Genomic DNA, 20,468 nt, shown 5'->3' with positions numbered 1-20,468 from the left:
CTTCATTGTCCTCTAATTCTCATCTGATCCTCACATTACGTAATTTTCTCTTTATTATTTTATAATTCCCGGGTCTCAAGCCCCGGGCCCGCGCTCATCCCGACTTCAGGTCCGCACGAACTCATCCTCCGCAACGCATACTAATGCACCCTGCATTTATTAATTATTCCGTGCTAGTTATCCCGGCTTCTCGTCTCGCCGTCGCAATGATAGATTAAACCACCTAGATTCGGAAGCTCGCGATGCGAATCCCGCTCGTCACCGTGATGATACGTGCTCGGAAATTTTTTCCTTCCGCGAATCGATAGAGACCGGAGTATCTACTTCTCGCTTTTTGGCTCCGCACGACAATACTCGTTACGAGTTACGAATAATAACGTTCAACGTTAATTGCGTTTATTGCAATCGCGAATATTATTATTTACAATTTTGCCATTGTCTTAAATTTTTGTTTTCACGCAAGATTAATCGTAAGATACGGATGATTATATCGTGCTTTCAAATTAAGAAACTTCGTCTTTATCTGTCAAAGATGTATTGCTTGCAATCTGCATCTTAACTTTACCAGAAATTATCTTTTAGAATTTACTTTGAAAGAGAATATTTGCAAAGGATCCGTCCGTCGCTGAATGCTGCAGAGTGAAAATCATTCACGGCGTCCGAATTCACGGTAAAACGTGCCGTCTGAATAGAAATCAAGCGGCGATCGAGCGACTTCTGACGAGCTCCTAAAACCCAGTTCGCCGCTTCGTACGTGATATTTGAAGATACAAGCGACTACCCCACGGGGAACATCCCCCAAGATCTTTAACTCCGCGGCCCTGAAGGGCCCGGCATGCCACTTGGTATGCACGGAGAACAGCCATTCATCTCCTGATCTCGAGCGTAGTCTCGACCTCTGGATATAAATTAGCTTTTGTTTAGCATTCAATGCGAGGCGCCTTTTCCGACGCGTCGGACCGATCTACTGCCGCACAACCCCCATGATTAGGCATCCACCTGACCAGCAATCCGCTGCAATTAATGCAGCCACCTGTCTCTCTGTTGAGCCAATTAAATGCTTGCGATTGCCATGAAAAGAAATTACTCGGATGTTAAAAGGGAATTTAATTCTCGAGGGTGCGATCGGGATCGATGCGAAAAATTCGCTCCAATGTGTTTCGGCAAGATAGATGGGAGGAGAAACGGCGGCTGCGACGCTAAACTAGATTAAAGATGAATTTTTATATTTCCGGCTGTGGCGCGTATATCATTATATGAAACTTTACACAAGAGAAATGAGAATTTAAAAATTATAAAAATAAAATAAATGAATAATGGAAGAGATAATCATATAAAATTAAGGGAAAGAGAAATTAATATTGATTATAAATATGAAATTTATTAAATAGATGTACTGTTTTGTTAATAAAAGTTTTATTATAAAATGTCAAGATTTTATTTTAAAATGAGAAATCATATTGTTTTATAAAAGCATACATTGTACAAATATAGTTGCGTGTGTATATGTGTGTATTAAAGCTACAAAATTATTGGTGAATTAAATGAGATAGTAATATTATATTTTAATTTGTATTTTCAAATTATGTAACAGAATTAGAATTTTCAAGTGTTACTCCTTATAAACTTTTTTATGCGCTGGCATTCAGAATATTCCCTTTAGGCCCGCTATCCTTAATATTCTGTGGTATAGCCTAGCAAAGAGGGGCGCTCAATAATCATACATCCCCTTCAAGATTCAGTTTCTTGCCACCTTTTCATAACAGGCATAATTATTAATATTAAAATATTAAGATTATCTAACTTGCAAAAACTATAGGATCTAATTAAAAAGTATTATCAGATTTTGCATTAATTTGTTTTATTTTCACTGACTGAATATTAAAAATAACGCGACATTTGCCATAACGGTCACCGATTATTAAAAAGTTTGTTATATTTTCAAAATTCCTATTAAATTTTAAAAACATATTATGTTTCAACCGTGCCTTCTATTGCGAATTCTGAGAAAGATAACTGCCATTGGAATATTTCTGATTGTAAATTCGCATTATTTTTAATTCTGAATTATATGAAAAATGATGATTTTATCTTCATCACCTTTTTGAAGCTACATCCTAGAGAAAGCCTGTTGATTCTGACACCGGTAAATCCGGCGGATGGAAAACATCGTCTAGCCGGCGTTGAACTTTCTCGATACACAAGGCAACATAGCAACACAACACGGTAAAGCACAACAAGTGGGGGGGATGCTGGGGGTGGAAAGCCCGATAGATATACAGCCACCCGTGGCAGAGAGGCGCGCGTCGCCTGCGCCACGTGCTTTTCACCCCTCCTTGGTGTTTCTCCACCTCTCCCCTTTCTCCGTCTGTCTTCCTCTCTTTCGCTCGCTCTAAACAACCCCTCTACGTACTGATCGGCCGACCGTATACACCCCTGTCATTCCCCGCCCGTGGGAAACGCAGCCTCACCCACGATACACCACGTGACTGCTGCAACAGTTTCCACGCGGCACATTGCACGTGCGATAATACAGGGAAATAAAGTCTCGATCATGTGTCAATTAATTTTCACACATTACTTAATATATTTTAAATGATTTTTTTATTTTTTAATATTTTTTTCTTTACAAATGACTAGCTTTAAGATTAATATACTTCGTTTATTGTACATTGCTCGTGTAGCTTAAATGTATAAAAGTTAAATAAAGTTATTTTTATAAACGTTGTGTTATTTTTCTTGACAAGTTATGTGTATTATTTCAATTTGCGAATAGATTTCAAAGTGAGATTTGAAAAAATCGTTAAGGATTAATGCTTAACTTTTTTGAATAAATATTGCCGTTTATTATATTGTAAATTAACTTATAAAATACCTATGTATCAAATATGATTATATTATTGTATGCGCGACATAACTCTAAAAATACGTTTGCCATTATGTCGTTTTATCGCGTCTCGACACGGATGAGAGACGCGCGCACCAAAGGCACGTGAGTAATGTCTTACAGAAAGGCTTTCAGGCGCAAACGAAACGTTATACGGTGCCTGCGGAGTTTGGTTTTGCGGATGCCCACCCCGAACTAACCCGAGGCAGCCGGCAGTCGGAGCCAAGTTAGGTCTCTTACAACGTAACCGAGACCGTGCAACCTTGTAAATAGATGTCTGGAGCGTGCCAGAGCTCGTGCGCAATCTAGCTCGCCTACATATCCCGGCAAGAAGGGTACAACGTCGCGGGGAAGTTCGCAGCGAGAGCTGAGCGAGGCCACCCGCGGGCCCGATCGTTGTTGTACGTCGTATATAGTCTAGCTTCTTACGTGCACACGCGTGCACGCCGGTAATTAGTGTCTTAATGAACCCGCGCCGCGGGTAAGGAGCTGCGCAAATAATTGCCAGCATGCGCGACTCAAGCACGCTTCCCTCGGCGCCGCCGGGTCTCGGATGCGGCGGGGAAAGGGTCGTGAACCCTTTCCCCCGAAGAGGAGGAAGGGGGGGGAGGAAGGATGGAAACGCGAGTTTTTAAGTGTGATTGCGTGCGCGCGGAATAGCGGGGCGTTAATTTAATGTGGCTCGCGGCCGCGTGCACAAATGTGCGAGATGTAATATGTTTACTGTTCGGCATGGATGGACGGCATGCTCCTAATACGTTACTTAGAAGTATTTGTAATTGAAACGTTCGATAATTTACATCTAAAAAAAATACATTTGATTATATTTATGAATTAAGCTTTTTGTTAAGCGCAGAAATAACAGTCTCTTCTATTTTCATCAATGCAAGGTAATTTGAAAGAATTTTAAGTTTAATTTTCGTAATACGAAGATATTTACTTGATTATGAGAATTATGAGAGAATACTTTTGAGAATAGCTGTGAAAATTGTAACCAAATTTTTCAAACACGTCGTATCTTTATAAAAATTTTATCACAATGCTAAATTATCAGTCAGTCTATTAAACGATTCGCTACCACTTTTATTGCTGATTCATCAAGAAAAAAAGCGAAAAATATGAAAACCTGTGATTTTTCTTTTTTTATATACAACTCAAATAATGAATCCATGACAATTATGAATTGCAACTGAAACTTTGATTCGTCGAATAGCAACGATAACTGCAATAACAGTGCTTTCAAATTGCGATTAAGATCGATTCAATTTTAATCGACGTCGTAAACGACGTCTTAATGCCTTTTTCTGTTGTTTGCGACTCCGATTCGACAGAGTAGAAGATTCTGCGCGCACAAGTTGATATTTTTAACGATACTTGGATTCTTCTTCGACGCGAAGAAACACAATGAAAGAATATTTACTGTTTTTTACTGTGCATTAAGTGCAGTCTGACGTAGGTCCGGCCGCTAATGCACCACCCTTATTCGACTTGGAACGACTTTTTACTTTACGACGGGCGATTTGAATTTTATATACTGCGATATTTGAATTACGATGCGACATAAAATACGATCATCCCAATGCGCGCGTGTGCGTTTGGTTCACGCGTTTTTCGCGAGGGCATCGATTGCACCTACACACACGCGAATGTTATTCTGTTAATTCTGGTATCGTTTTGTCGTACGATTGAACATCAAAATTATATTTAATAAGATTACACGAAAATTATTCGTTTTCTTCAAAGGTATTAGCTCTATATTTGATTTGCATGTTTAAAATATTTAGTCTCCTAGAAGAATATGATTTGAAGAGAAATACATAGTTATGATGTGAAAATGGAAAAAAATAAGCGCAATTATCTGGATCTTAATAGAATAGAGTAGAAGAGAACATAAAGAATTAAGAAAATTTAAAAATGTAAGTATCACGTTCATATCAATGTCACGTGTTCGCTTTATTCAAGATATATGCATATCGTTAAAAATAAACGGCAGCACCTGACGTGATGTCTCCGTGCAAGTATTATTTCATTTTTACGCGGTGCATCGCGATTTCTGTTCGCGACGGTGCTTATTACAGGTGTCAAGACTCGAGGATAAGAAACGTCGGCAATCTAGCAGAAGCATCTCTTGGTTCTTTCATTTATGCCGTATATCTTTGCTTTACGTTCTCTTTCACTATTCTTGTTCAACACTTTCACGGTTTCGGATTTTTCGTTCTTCTTCTTTTGCCTCCACCTTTGACTTAGTGGTTTCGAAAAGTCGAGATTGATAGCGAAAGAAAATCTGAATATAGACAGCCCAAGTCGATATATGTCATGAGCCTTCCCTCAGGTGGCTCATATCAGATTCCTCTTTTTTTCACTTTGTGTCTTACAACATGACGGACATAAATTTTTATCCTGTTCCCATTCTTTCTTACATTGAATTTACTTTTGATTAAATATACAATTCTATTTAAAAAAAAAAATGATGTATGCAATGACAGCACGAACGTTCGTCGTATTAAGTTTAATCGGATAAATTTAAAATATCATTTACAAATGGGTGTAAATAATGGAAATTATTATTTCTTAAAATAAATTTTGATGCCACAGATTTTACTCTCTTAGAAAAAATGATAAAATAATCTATTTCATTCTAATATTTTCTTATTCCAAGAAAATCTCCAGATGATAATAAGTTATCATTCATTTAATAAAAATCGTAAGTAATTTTGTAAATTTATAAATGTCACAAAAATCATTATTCCTGCAATTTTTAAGCAAAATAATAATTGCTAATGATCTATATTTTTTCACAAAAAGTCTTAATGTAATTTTTAATGGATACTTACATTCGGAATGATAGTTAAACGTAATTTTCAGATGCGTGGAAAGTTCCCTCCAAAGTTTTGTCCATTTCACGATATGTATTAGCACAGAGCAACCTATCAGCAAGTATCTGGTCTTTAATAGACCATTTTCCCGCAAGTTATGCAAGTTTCTTAATATCGTATACATAAAACGGGGGGTTTGTTTAATTAATAGGAGCAAACGGATGCGCGTGTTAAACAGCGGACGCATACGAAGAGACAACCGGTTCCCCGTGAAATAATGTCGGCTACTTCCGCAGCCGCGGCGGGCTCTGATCAATACCCACGTCTTTCGTCCCTCGGTACGAGACGTGCACGTAGGAACATCCCGACGGTAGCCTCGCATCGGAAGGAAGTGAAAAAAGAAGAAAGGAGGCACGGGGGAAGCGAACGAAAAAGGCGACGGAGAGAGGGGAAGGAAAGCCGAAGGATTCTGCGAGTCTGCGGTAATCGCACTTCGCCGAAGACTCTTGCTCCGTCTTTTTCCGCCTTCTTCCCCCCCCCCCTCCCCCCGGTTCTTCCACCCTTGAAAACCTAGTCTGCCCGGCCGAGGAGGAGAGGCCGAGAGGGGAATCACGTGGCCGGGACACCGGCGAATATCGAGTGGGCGGATGGCCAGAGGAGAGAAAGAGAAAGAGAGAGAGAGAAAGAGAGAGAGCACTGCGCGCGCACTTTGATGTGTGTGCGCTCTCCCGGTGCGAGGCTAGACACGGCACCCACGCTCATACTAGATGTCGAGCTTGGCGAGCATGCGTGCGACGGGCGCGTACGTGCATCAAGCTGCACACATGTGCAACAAGCGAGCGTAGCGAGTTAGCCAGGATACCGGCCCAAGAAGAGACGAGAGAGACGAGTTGGCGGTGTAGTAGTAGTGCTGATAGTAGTGGTGATGAGACGGTGGTAGTAGTGATGGTGATGGTGGTGGTGGTAGTAGTTGTAGCGGTGCGTCCTCGCGTCCTCCCTGCTACCAGCGATAGTACATCGGCGGTGGTGGCTAGAAGGGAGGCAAGGAGAGAATAGAGATCCTTGATCTCCTCCTAAGTGATGCAGGGTAGGAAGGGAGAGAGGCAGAGTGAGGAACGCTCGGATGAGAAAGTCGGAGGAGCGCACAACGGCAATATGCGGAGGAGAAGGAGGAAGTAGAGAGGGACATGACAGAGAGAGAGAGAGAGAGAGAGAGAGAGAGAGAGAGAGAGAGAGAGAGAGAGAGAGAGAGAGAGAGAGAGAGAGAGACAGAGAGAGAAAGAGAGAGAGAGAGCGGGCGTGTAGGCGGACCGGAGAGAGGAATTCCATGGAGGCGTGTCTTCCCCGGCGCACCAGGTGCAAAGGTGCGCGAACGCGACGTCGCCACGCCTTTTCCACGGGACCGACAGTGGTCCGCGACCGCATGACGTCGACAGCGACGACGAAGACGACGATGAGGACGAGGACGAGGATGAGGACGAGGACGAGGACGACGGCGACGATGTCGGCGTATTATCGTGTCATCCTTGTCCAGTCCGGTACGGAGGCGCCGTATCCGTCCTGCTCGAACGTCTCACTACTGCCTGGAACAACTCGCATCTCTTTGCCCCCTCCCGCAACACCACCACGGTACCATCGTACCATCACGATCTCGCTTCCTCTTCGCTCCTGTCTTACTCCGTGCCACCCACTACCTAGCGGGGATACTATGTTAACGGACGGGTCGCGTCCGACCTACCACCGCCATCCCCACGTCCAGAATCCAGCTTCTGGTGTCAACGTCCCGGAGTTTCCACGGGTTTCTCTCCTGAATATGCGCCTTCTACACGCGCCGCCGGGTCGCGGGGGACCGGGTAGGAAGAAATCGGGGGATGGGGAGCGAGTAGGACGGAGCGGTGCAACGGGATTCTTTCTATCTTTCCCGATGCTCGCGACTGGAATGCAGGATGACAGTATTCGCCATCACGTAGCGCGCCCGCTTTGGTGCACAGTAAACAGAAATGAGGGAGGTCGCAGACGTGATCGTGATTTTCTCCTCTGGAAAGTGCAACGGCAAGACCGGGTGGTACCTATTTGATGGGTGGTAGTCGATAAATTGTTTTTCGGAGTAGGAATTTCGGGATAAGAATGTGAAGTTCTCGAGTTTCTGTATATTGCTCCTTCTGTAATGCTATTGATGACATCTTCTTTGTCGGATTTTAAATTTTTGTTTGGAGATTAATAAGAAAGTAGTGTCAAAATGTAAATTATATAAGTAAGTTACGTTCGCAAAATATGCAAATGTAAATATTCCTAGGCTTAATTAGTTTACAATAGATTTAATAGCAGATTGTGAATTTAAATTTGATTAAATTTGACGCTACTTTTACCATTGACACCATAACTTGATATATGCGAGAAATTAATTTATTTTAATTTACTTGATTTGATAATAAAGTTATCGTTGAAGGATTTATCATATGAATTTCCAAAAATGGCGCATGCTAAATATAATGCTTTGTTATGCGGAAAATTATTTTATATGCAAAAATACTTGAAAACCTTCGGAGAAATATAATTATTTTATCAACCGTTATGCAAAATTTCTACTTATTTAGCATTTAATTTTTTAACGATAATTTTTAAATAAAAATGTAAACAATAATAAATTTATGCATTAAACCATTAAATAATAAAAAGAAAATAAAAATTAAACTGTAGTAACTGTAATTAAACAAACATCGCGATGCACACCATGTAACTGTATGAAATTAACGTAATATTAATTAATCTGCGCAATATGGTTGCAAAATAAAAACGTAGAATTAAATATAATTAGGTTTTTTAAGAATATTTGACTCATATATTAGATAAATGTACTCAGACAGGATATTTCATTATTATTCGTATTAATAGGTGTTCATGGAAAATGTAATATATGGTTGAAAGTCGTATTTGGAACTGCATAAGATTCGAATAGCTCCAGCAGATTCCATTTAAGAAAATATGAGAGAACTATTACTTACTCTCTCTCTGTTTCAACTCTTTATCGTATCCACACTCTTACACAACTCAACAAAAATCTTTTTAAAAAGCTTTTCTAAATGTACACTCTTTTTCAGTTGTCATTAATTATTCTAATTTTGATATATGTTTCAAATGGATTATATTAGAATGAATTATATTCATATTTAATGTAATTCTTAATGTAGCATTGTCATTTACATTTTAAAATGCTTGACATATGTATTAAATATTTTAACGAAAATCTTATTATTTATTTAATATACAAAAAACTTCACAAGCATTACCTTAAATAAAATTTATATTTTGCTGCAAAATTGTTATGAATTATCTCTTCCCCATTATGAAAATAAACATGTAGCTAATTGTCTGTCCTAAATTCAAACGGTGAAACTTTCAGTTACTTTTATATTTTATTCTTTACAACTCTGCTAAATTAAATTACCATTAATTGTTTATATATTTTTGACTGAGAAATTTTAGAATTGAGACATAACAACAAACAAGTGGACTTACTTCAAAGTATTAGTACTCATTTCAAAATTTAACTGATTTATTAAACTTTTGCACAGATTTGCTAAATCGTCTTTTGCGATGCAGGCGAATTATGAAAGACACATTTGCCAAAGATATGTTTCATTCCCCGTGGAGTTTCCAATCGTGTTTGCCGACGGCAAGTTCGATTTCGACTTCGTGCGATCCACGATGCATCGCGCCGTACGCGATGCATCTCGCATCCTCGTCCGTCCTCTGCCGCGGTTATTGCGTTCCATCGTCGTTTTACTGGGAATCCTTCAGCATCGGGTCGGCGATCCTCCGGCGGCTTCTCTCCGCGATCTCCTCGCCATCATCTTCACCGAGAGCCACCCTCTTCCGCTCACCCTGCTGCCTACCTTTCGCCCACCCCCTTTCTCTCGCGATTCCATTTCTGCGTTGTTGAACTATAACTCTCTCTAGGAAGGCAGTGGCAGCTATTACGCCGGCTCCTAAGCTATTACGGCATCTGGGAGCCTCGTTGGTGCTGCTCCGCAGAAACGACGGCAACCGAAGAGGTGGATACCAGAGGAGGAAGGCTGGAGAGGTGAAAGAGACAAAGAAAAGAGAGACCGAGAGAGAGGAAGGGAGAAAGAGAGAGAGAGAGAGAGAGAGAGAGAGAGAGAGAGAGAGAGAGAGAGAGAAGGGGAGGGGAGAGAAAGAGAGAGAAGCAAGAGGAGGGAGTCGGGTTAGGTGAAGTGATGTATTGAGATCCCATTGTATCCACGGAATCCCCTAAGATTGCCAAACGACGCCCTCTCCTACCACCCTCGTCCCCCAACCACCACACCTCTTCCCGCACCCGCTTGCATAATACGTCACCGTAGAAGGCGAATCTCCGACCTACCTCGACGCCAAGCGGAAGGAGGCGTATATTTCTCCTCTGCATTCTTTTTTTCTTACTCGCCTTCTCCCTCCCCTTGCCGCCCTCCGTCCATACCGACGCTCTTCTTAGATTTCTTCGCGGATGCATGCAGTATTTATGTGGGGGAAGAGAAGATGGCTGACATGGAGTTAGGAGAACTCCGTCTTTCGAGCTCTGAGCTCGCCGTTCTTCTTATTTGCCGGATACAGCATCAAATGACAGTCGCAACATCGAAATCAAAATATTTTTTTTTAAATATTTTATGAATAAATAAAAGTGTATATTATATAGATCGTTTTTATATTTGTCCATTAATGAAAAGAAGAGAAAATTAAAATGGTCGAACGTGTATAAAGTTTATTATACGATTTCTTTGAATGTTAAACTTTATAAAAAAAAAAAAAAAGAGAGAGATCAGATCTGAATTATCTTATTTGTATGAAAATTTCTGCGATATACCACGATATTATTAATAAAATAATAGTAAAAATGGAGTGTGATATGCTGCGATTTTCGTATCTTCCTCTTTATTTTGTGTTGGTTTTTTTCTCTCCTTCTGTGTTCCTTCTCCCTTTATGCGATTAGAACTCCGTGGAATATTCATGTAGCGACCGGCAGACGAAAAAACAACGTCGCCACCGTCAAAATCATCGGCGGAATCTCTCCTCGTCGTTCCCGTTGTCTCTTCTCTTTCTCTCTTTCTCGTTACTCCGGCCATCCTATACGATGCCTTTAATAATACGGCGCTACCGCGGCCGCAGCCGCGTGCAGTATTGAGAATGGCATAATATCGGGTCGCCCTCTGATATTGCCAAGGTTCGCAGTGGTGGCGGATCGGTGGATGAAAGGAAAGGGGGGGGGGGGAACGGGAGAAGGGCGTTGGGGACGAGAGATGAGACGTAAAGCGCGAGACCGACAGATGCCGAGCGGGAGAAATTCAAATTTTTGCGCGGGTGCCTGACGGTTCAGCAGCGGCGCCGTTCAATAACAACCTTTATTATTTTAACGACCTACGTCCGCGGTCTCTCCGCCACCTTTGTTAGACGACCTCGTACGTGCGAGGCTGAGGAGAGCCACCTTCGCTCGACGTGCGGATCGCATGTCTTCCGATCGATCATGACAGGTCACAGGTTATCCCCGCGGGATGATTACATATCTGTGTTTTCCGATCGAATCTCGAGTGAATTTTTTTGAGCTACGAAAAAACGGGCTCCTGATATCCTGTTATTTTATCGAATGCACAAGATAAAGTTAAGCGCTGGCGGCGAAGTTAATGAAGGACACTGTTCTTTTTCCATAGCGAATCCTTCCGATTACATAGTTTGGATCATTTTCAATTCAAAATTTATGAAGATCTCCGCATGCTCAGAGAGCCACGAATCTTTCATGTTATCGTACCATCAACCAACTTTTTCATCCTTTTTATTACATCGAAGGATTTCTATATTTTTATGTCAATCTCAAAATATCAAGATTAGAGAGATCGCACGGACATGTTTTAAATATGCATGAATCAATTATTCAGCTTGTCCAGAAGAACTCTTATATTTCTTTCCGGTAATCTTATCTGCTTTTAGTCTTTTTAGAGGCATTTATTGATAATTCAGAGAAGAGCCATAAGAGAGACGGAAATACGATATAGAAGATATTTCTTTCGATATTTCAACGGTGATCATTATGTAACAGTCAAGTGCACATGGCAAATATCCACGATATTTCCGATCCACGTAGATCAATAGGACTTGTTTCTCGTGTACGAGCTGAGGAGGAAACTAACATTTCTCGACCATATGGTACTACAATTTAGTTAAAAATAAAACTTACCTTGTAGCGATCGCCATATCGCTAAACTTTGCGATCGGTTCTTTTTCTGGAAAACTATGAGCGCGCGCTTTAACCTTTTTATAATATCGTTATTACTTGTCATATATAACATGTGGTAGCTATAAAGTAATTTCCATTATTATCATAATAGTGATTTGAGAATTTCTTGTAAAGTGCAATTCTGACGATTGAGATATAATATTGACACGATATCAATCTTCAGGTAATAATTAAATTTGCTATTTTTTTACATTATTATTGCTAATGAATATCTTTAATCAAGTATTCAACTTTTATTTTAATTATTCTAGGATTAGTAATTAATTTAGAATCATCGTGACTTTATTAGAAAGATTTTATTGTCACGTACTGTAGTAAATTATGCTCTACGAAAATGAAGTAACCGGATACTCTTAAAATTGCATATTTGGGTACTATTATTATTACATGAGGATTTTTGCATCAAATGCGCGAGAGTGAACGCTTTTAATTGGCAAATGGCCAATCTGCTCTTCGATGTACAAACGAATACAAATATCAACGTCGCGGATGACCTGCAAATGCAATTTGCCCATCATTGTGACCACGACACGACACACGGAGGGCGTTCAGGCTTGCATGGGGGTGAGATCGATATTTGGTAAATATTTGTGACGAGTCGAAACAACGGGAGCTGATCGAAAGGCCCGAATGTGGAATATACGTTATAGATGTGGATTTCATTGGAAATGACCAAAATATTCATGTAAAGTTGACCGATCGGCGCTTTGTCAAAAAATTTTAATTGACTCTGGCATGAAGTATATATATATATATATATATATATATATATATATATATATATTATAATATCGGATTTTGCGGAGGAAAACAATAGTAATAAGCAAGGGTGAAGAATTTGTTGAGTATTTAATGAATTTATATTTATGCAATTCCAAGTTAAAAATATTCCTTCTAATTGGAATAAGAATATAATAGATTATTATTTTTTTACAAAATAACAATTTTTTTTATATATTTCTTCGAAATAAGTATTTAATTAAATACGCATACTAAACTTTATTACCATCATTGTGGTATGGTGACCGAAAAGTTTTATCGCGTTTTTACCGAAACAAAATAAAACTTGCGACAAAATTTTCCAGCAGGAATTTCTGCAGGGACATATTTCAGAACATTGGCGCCAAATGTTCGCTACATGAGGCGACTTCTGTAGAAAATGGTTGGAAAATAACTTCAACTTTGGATGTTTTTATAATATTTTACAATATTTATTATAACAATTTATATTTGAAAATTTTTAGTATGCATTTACTTTATTATAGCAGGTAACGTAAATAATGAAAAAAGAATCGGTGAAATTTACATTTTTTGCATAATATCCACAATTTTTATTAATTATGAAATTCTATTAATAATACTTAAAATACTATGATAAAATTATTCCAGAAATATGAATATAAATTTTCTGTAAAGTGTTCAAACATATATCCATACTGCGTTAATCTCGTGTGAAATTAATAAAAACATGTCGTCACATATATCGACGTCATCAATGCATAAGAACGTCATAAGAACGTACAATGTATTGAATGACGATTATAATTACGGTGCTGGTTATGTTGATATATAGCTATAAAAATACGATTTCATACGTCATCGATGCTATAGTCGGTATGACATTTCAGTAACATCCATAATTTGAGACAATGTACAATTTCAATTGATTTAAAATAATAGATCATAAATATTTAATGCTTGAAAAAGTTCGTCAAGGTTTCTTTACTGTGCTTTCAGGAATGACATTAAGAAGAATAAATAACTAGATAATGCGTGATATAAATTTTATAAGGAGAATTTCAAGGTGCGATTCTTTAGCTAACATTCTAAAATTTATTATACTTTGTCGATTCACAATGTTTAAATAGTCTGAAAAATTATTAATGTATGTCACAAATGGAAGGGACACGTTAAAACAGATATTTTCACATAATAGATTAGGATTCGAAGAGGTCTTAAAGCGTTACGATAGAGTTGCTATGTATACAGCGATATCTCACAACATCGACCAAACACATGGCCGATGGGAATTTATTTTCCCTCAGAATTGTGATACCGGGCTAAGGTTTAGCGAGATACGTGAATAAACAATTCCAACATATGGTCACTTGTCTGTGTCACACTTGTCATGCGGTTTTGCGGATAACTAATTGCGCGAATGATTGCAAAACCGGCCGCCATGCGATTACATTTTTGGATAGTCATGGAATTATTTCATTGCCACTTCCACATTAGTCTCTCTTTTAGATTTATACTAAAATTTATTATAAAATATATTGTAATTTGGAATATTATATTCTTATAGCACAATACATTTAATCGCTTGCTAATAGACGAACGTAAAATATGTATGATCTATGCAGAGTCACATTGATTTGAACGTTTCATCTTGTGATAAAATGAATTCATTTGTGCCAGCAGACTAAATGAATATCAATATAAAGATAACACAATAATTACATACACAGGGATACACAATAATTTTGCAGAAGATAAACTTGACATTTTGTTGTTGGAATAAGCAAATGTTACGAAGTCTAATCTATCCTACTTCAATTGATTGTAGAATGCAAAAGAAGAAAATTATTGTTAACTAAAAAATAATAACGACGAAATAAAATCAACGACTTTGGAAACACGTACTTCAATTTTCATTGATTGTCTGTTGAAGGATCGGCAACTTTTATCTGAATTTTCTTCCTTGATGAGTATGAAGCTCCCATTTTTTCAACTGCAACCAGGTTGCATTCATTTCGCTGACTGCCGCACCGAGGAAATATCGCGAATATCGGTGGAGAGACACCTAGAATCCTTGAGCTGCTTGGGATATGAGGCTAGGCGGGCGAAAGCGCAACTCCTCGGAAAGTTCGCGCTCACGGAAGCGGCACGATAAAGCCGTCAATTTTCACCCTCAATATCGTTTGTCTCTGGAAAAGAAAGAGGCGTAAGCGCGACGAGAGACGGCCAAGAGAGAGAGGGAAAACCCGTCGGAAGGCGGGAGACATTTATTACGACTTTAACTGGACTTTGTGTTTATTCAGCGACTGTTGCTCTCGCTTACCGTCTCCCGTCTCGGCCCTTCGAAGTTCCGCAACACCAGGGCGGACTTCGTGTACTCTCCAGCAACCTCTTCCCGGCGCGAAATTCTCGGCACGTAGGGCGGCGACTCCGTCGCTTCAACCCCTGTCACGCGAGCCACCCTTCGCCGGAGAATCTTTCACTTTATACGCCGTGGACACCGATCTCGTTGCCCTTCGATCGGTCTCATCCTAGCATTTCGTGTTCTTCTGAATATCATTTCATAGCCGTCTACTTCTATCACCCTTTATTCTTGTCAGATATGACTTTTCCCGATGTACGAGCTTTTCCCGATCCATTTCGACCGAGAGAGAGAGAGAGAAAGAACTTCAATTAAACTCTAATGCGATATTATTTTACGGTTGACAATATTTGAGTATTTGATAAATTTTTCAAAACTGATTTCAAAAAGATTGAATTGAGATTATATCGATTCGGGTCGGCGTTTTGGAAGAGATAGAGCTTTTTCACAATTAAACAATAAAAATATCTTTAATGTATATCGGATAAAATTACATGCAGTTTTTTTATAAATCAGGATCAATTAATTCGCTTAGTTTATCGAGTATTCGTTCAAAATTCCATTTCTTCGAGTTTTTCAATTTGCTTCGAATAGCAAACACCTTTCTGGTCTCATCAGTAGAATCGATGGATTTTAAAAGAACTATCTTTGCATCACTTCTTCTATGTTTAAACTCTTTCATAAAGTCTTAATCTCTTGATTTCTCCGAATTTAATGGCAAAGCTTCAAGAATGTTTGTTTTCTCACGAAGGAACAGATTTCTAATATAACTTTTTTGAAATAGAAGTCGTCGAGAACGGTGATCTCTGTAAATACAACAGAGGAAGTATTATCTATATATAAGACAAAATAAATGTATGAATCCGTTTTTAAATGAAATAACTTTCTTTAAATGAATTTAATGCATAATCTGATTGCGTGACACGATATTTCAGCTTTTATATTTTATATTCTTGGGCTGAGTCCTTTTGCAGCTTCATTAAACTATATTTTTATCTGTGTGTTATAAAATTAAACAAATACTATAATCTTTCATTCAACGATCGCAAATTTCAAATGTTACACGTTATGCAGAAAAATCGTCACGTTCTGTTTTCGCTTTGCGATCTCTCGCCGGCGCGAAGATTCAACGCGAGACACATCGTGCGGAAGAAACGGGCGCAACTTCGAAAACTCGACGTCCCGTCGACGTCGAAGCGCGCGGGAAGCAAAGTAAAGACAATCGCGTACAATTGGCACATGAAATTTAAAGGAGGGGTGACTCGTCGTACGGATGGAAAGGCCGGCGGCTCACTCAATATACCCGCGGTGTTCGAGCCCTTATTCTTTTCTCGTCCTTCCGCCTCGCTGGAAATTTACATTTCCTCCCTGCTGCTGGAACTGTCTGTTTATCCCGCTTTCTTTTAAAGAGCCGCTGGTGGCTATGCTTCCTCTTCCCTACCGCCATCCTCGTACTCCTGTAAATCCCCCTTTCGCTCCACTAACCCCCTTCGATGTCGTCTCTCACAGAGCCCGCAGCTCATCTTGCGCTACACAGAGACAATCCTCCATTTACGGCGTAGATTACGCTTCGTTGGCCGATAATCGAAAATATGCCATCGAATAACGCCCTCGAAATTATTTGTAGCCTTCTTCGGCCGCCCTTCTCGCGATGAGAGACAATCGGCCTCGGAAAGGAAGGGTCGAGAGATCGTGAAGGAAGGGTCGAGCTAGTTGACAGGGCGAATTTTTAAAATATTTTCAGTCATGCGGCGATTTAAATGAGAAGAAATTTTTGTTCCGTTAGCTGTATGATTATTAATCGTCTCTGATGCGAAGCACAGCGTTGTTACTTTAATCTCATGCAAATGTCGAACGAGCATTATCGATTCGTATATTTTAACAAGAATTGTAGGTAACAAATAATCATAGCTAGTTTTATTTATACATATGTTCCTACAGATTTTACATTTTAATTTATTAAAAATCAGAGAGAGAAGAGAGAGAGAGAGAGAGAGAGAGAGAGAGAGAGAGAGAGAGAGAGAGAGATGTTTCTCTTTATACAAAAAATGACAATATAATAAATATTATTATAGAAAATATAACAGAATTTGTTAATTTGTACACCTTAATTTATTAATAACTTTTAGCGTAAAATAACGGATTTGGTGACATCGTCATAAAGTTGCATAAACTCTCTACATCGCGGCGCCATATCGTCACACGAGCGCGGAAGTGGAAATTTATTTAAGTCAAACTTTATATTCTCCCCGCCTCATTGTACACATTATCATTTAATTCTCCTATACGTTGCGTCGCGCGGCGCACTCGACATTCGCGCGCAAAGGGCTAGAATTCATTTAATTCAAACTGCAGGTAATATATTTCCCTTATAAATATTACCGTCCCATTACGAAAAGCCGCTCGCGTTCCTCGCGCGCGCTCGCGCGACGCTTCGTCGCGCCATCCGGTGGTTTATTAAAACATCCAATTTCGTATATTACTCGTTCGCTCTTATCTCTCTCGCAACGGAAGCGCGTTTCTCGCGCGTGAAAGGCGGCAGATTTCTCTCCTCCCCCCGCGTTCCCGAATCCGCTACTCGTTGCGCCATTTCGGAAACGTCGCTCAATAAACGGGGGAGAGAGATCAGCATTCGCGGCGGGACGTAATCCATGGATCAGATGCCGAAATCAGCGGGTAATTGACGCAATTTCTCCCACTTTCGTCCCCCTCCCGCCAGTCCCCCGTTGGCCCGCGATCCACCCTCGTAAGAATCCCGCGAACCGTTAGACCGGAAGAACGACGAAGACGCCGGCGTGGGATCGCGAAAAAACGAAGATAAGAAATATAAGAGAAAGCGGGGGATGTCGTCGTTAAGAGACCACAATCTCTTTTTCACAGAATCGCAGCGCCGGCTTCGGCCCGTAACTGGGCGACTCTAAGAAGAAGCGAACCTTTAATAAAGAGCTTAAGCGAGCTAAATAGAAACATTTTTCCGTCGGCTTGGGTCCGCTCGCTTTCCAGCTCTTGGCTCCGTTGCAATGAAATGAGTCTGCTCGTGCATAAGTAATCCGCAGATGAAGGTATCCCCGGTCTTCATCTAGTCTAGCCCCTCCGCTTTCTTCCCGGAAAGTTACTACACCGACATGTATCGTTTCTGTGGCTCTTTCAAATCCTCGAGCTGAATCCACCCGCGTCGTCACAACGCGCTGCTGGACTTGGCGACATTGTTTAAAATCGAGCATTGTGCGAGAATTTCTTTCTATGATGTAGGTTTAACGTAATTCTGAATTCGGATTGCGATCGTCGCGATTCTTATTAAAAAAGAGTCGTTCAAATTTCCGAAAAATTAATACGTGTTACGTATCATTATAATCGAATTTTAGAGTATGAGAAATACTTTGTGTTTCGAGAGTATAAAGAATGAATAAAATTTTAATTACATGTGACATTTTTTATTATATATAAGCTAATGAAGATAAAATTATAAACGAATAATTCATCGATTGTAATCTATCGTGACACTATGTGGAAATCCCAAACAATCCATGTATCTCTTCGAACTTTGTCGCAAAAAGAGAGTTAGGGAGTGGGGTGCAGGACCGTTAATCACGCCGGCAAATTCTTCGCACCACATTTTTCATTGACGTTCCGCAGAGCAGCGGAGCCCGCGTGTCGGTGGCACGGCGGGCGCGCCAAGGAAGCAAAAGTGGCAACGCCAACCGTTGGTTGGCGCTCGAAGCTGCCTGTCGAGGGAAGGATTCGGTAATTATTCGCCGTAGGCTTGAAAAATTGCTGCCTAATCCTGGAATCGATAGTCCTATCGTAGCACGTGAGAGCGTAAAGAATAGTCGCACCCTTCTTCGCTCGCGTTCCCTTTTTTTCCTCGACGAGTGAGGGTGGAAGATCGTCTCCTCGGAAGGAGATGTCGCGTGATATCGTATATATAACAAGAGTGCATTATTTTCTTCATTTATTGTCGGATAAACAAAAATTATTGATTGAATAATTTGATATATGACAGTATTCCTGAATCCCGTCATCATAATTGCAAATATAATTAATCTTCTAATCGTCTAGAAAAAAATATTTTATACGTTTGTATAGTAATTAAGCCAGCAATGCGTTTTTTTATAAAAATTCATAAACATGTTGAAAAATGTATAAAATGATTCATTTAAACCATAATAAAATTGCATGAAAGAATTTCGTCATTGATAAAAATCTCTTAATTCTCTCTTTACGAAAAATATGTCTTCCTGGAATGCAAACAAAGATCTTATGTTAAATTACAAGCTCTGACAACTGAGGTTAGTACTAGCTTTTCGATATTAATCCTTTCAAGGGATCCTTTGGTCTTTTAAATCTTTCTCTAGTAATGATTATATGTACGCACGACATAGTAAAAGAATTAATGAAAAACTTTTCAGGAATTTTTTTCGCGACTCTCAGAAAGCTTATTTCGCCTCGATTTTTTTCATTTCTCGTTACGTCTATAATGCTTCATTCAAAAACCATTCTCACATTGTCCAAAGATATAACATACAAACTTTGTAAATAAGAATAAGAGAGAGATGAAATTTTTAGGGTGTCGCGATAGATATATATATATGCCGTCTCGAAATATCCAATCATTCCCTTATTACGATATCGATATATTATTTTTATAATACGACAACGTGGGGTGTTTCTGATCCTATACAACGGTATCCGCCTTTCATCTCCCTTTGCGGATAAAGTGCAGAGGGGAGGTTCTTTAGATTTGCGGACGTAGCTATCGATTTTAGGGTGAGTGTCCTCTTTTTCGCTCTCTCCTTTTATTTTAATATAATTTCAAAATCCCTAACGTCTACTTACGATATCTCGATTAGTCGCTTGAACGCTAACAATTTTATTATGAAAGAAAAACGAGAGATTGTTCTGAGATTGATCTTCTGAAATAATTAACGAAATTAGCTGTAAATCTTCTGGCCACTAAAAGCGGCGAGTAGACGCTATCGAAATATCTTTCACGTTAAGAACCCATCTATAAACGACTACACCGATCTCAGCTACATATCGCATAGACCAACACACCACCGGCCTTGCACTTACTTATCTCCCCCGAATCCACATACTACATTTAGTAGCGCCGATAAACGTCCGCGACGTCTGGCAAGTTCCGCATCAGAAATCCCTATCCGGATGCCTCTACTCTTCCCTGAAATTCTTCCTCGCCGTGACGCGTACACGTATCTGCCCGACCTGTCGCGACCGTACATAGGTATATCCTGACGTGCACACATATATACCTCGAGACTGGATTAAATAGAGGACGAAGGATCTACCCCGGTAATCGGCTCGTCTCGCGAGCTTGCAGGCGATGTATAATTTATAAAACGGCATTAAATTGTCTATGTC

General features: G+C 39.7%; 1 protein-coding gene and 1 long non-coding RNA gene across 22 annotated transcripts in view; one reads left to right on the top strand and one right to left on the bottom strand.

The window, feature by feature from the left end:
- The window catches only part of LOC148935145 (uncharacterized), a 52,225-nt gene extending 45,783 nt beyond the window's left edge, over nucleotides 1-6,442 (bottom strand). The window contains exon 1 of one of the 2 annotated variants that reach the window (XR_016140767.1): nucleotides 5,722-6,442. This is a non-coding gene — a long non-coding RNA (uncharacterized LOC148935145). The remainder of the gene's footprint in view (nucleotides 1-5,721) is intronic. The other variant, XR_016140766.1, reaches the window with a different exon arrangement.
- FoxP (forkhead box transcription factor P) overlaps nucleotides 1-20,468 on the top strand; it is a 276,092-nt gene that overhangs the window by 142,151 nt on the left and 113,473 nt on the right. The window lies entirely within an intron of this gene.

Source organism: Pogonomyrmex barbatus, unplaced genomic scaffold (assembly GCF_055798465.1).
Source record: "Pogonomyrmex barbatus isolate J1 unplaced genomic scaffold, ASM5579846v1 scaffold6, whole genome shotgun sequence".
NCBI classification, from domain to species: Eukaryota; Metazoa; Arthropoda; class Insecta; order Hymenoptera; family Formicidae; genus Pogonomyrmex; species Pogonomyrmex barbatus.
Note: the sequence above shows the minus strand (reverse complement) of the source record. Positions and strands in the feature narration are given on the sequence as shown.